Source organism: Octopus bimaculoides, chromosome 1, assembly GCF_001194135.2.
Source record: "Octopus bimaculoides isolate UCB-OBI-ISO-001 chromosome 1, ASM119413v2, whole genome shotgun sequence".
Lineage (NCBI taxonomy): Eukaryota > Metazoa > Mollusca > Cephalopoda > Octopoda > Octopodidae > Octopus > Octopus bimaculoides.
In genome coordinates, this window is record NC_068981.1 from 18208288 (window position 1) to 18208935 (window position 648).

Sequence of the window (648 nt, forward strand, 5' to 3'; positions counted from 1 at the left end):
TCTCTCTCTCTCTATATATATATATATATATATATACATACATACATACATACATACATACATACATACATACATACATATAAATGCATGCATACATACGTATATATATATATATATAAATATTATTTGGATGTTTTTATGTATTTGTAGATTAGATTTAAGTCTGAAGAATATATATATGCCATGTGTGCAGTCTCTCTTCAAATATTGTCGCCATCAAACAATCCAGATTTATTAACTTACAATGCAATAGTATTAACAGTAATAATAATAATAATAATAATAATAATAATAACCATGATGATGATGATGATGATGATAATAGTAATAATAATAATAATAATTACAATAACAATGATGATGATGACGATGATGATGATGATAGTTAATAATGTTTTTGTATAAAGATTAATAATAATAAAAATGATGATGATGATGATGGTGATGTGGTGGTGGTGGTGGTGGAGGTGGTAGTAGTGGTAGTAGTGGTGGTGCTGGTGGGGATGAAGAAACATTTGTTTTAGACATGGCTGAGCATGTTTAGTTGTTATATAATCGCTTTGAGGGCCATAACTTTGTAGGAGTGATTATTTATGGAACTTTCCATATGTATATAATATATATACATATACATATACATATACATAT

General features: G+C 26.7%; 1 protein-coding gene across 1 annotated transcript in view; it reads left to right on the forward strand.

The window, feature by feature from the left end:
* LOC106867687 (uncharacterized) overlaps positions 1 to 648 on the forward strand; it is a 236695-nt gene that overhangs the window by 168641 nt on the left and 67406 nt on the right. The window lies entirely within an intron of this gene.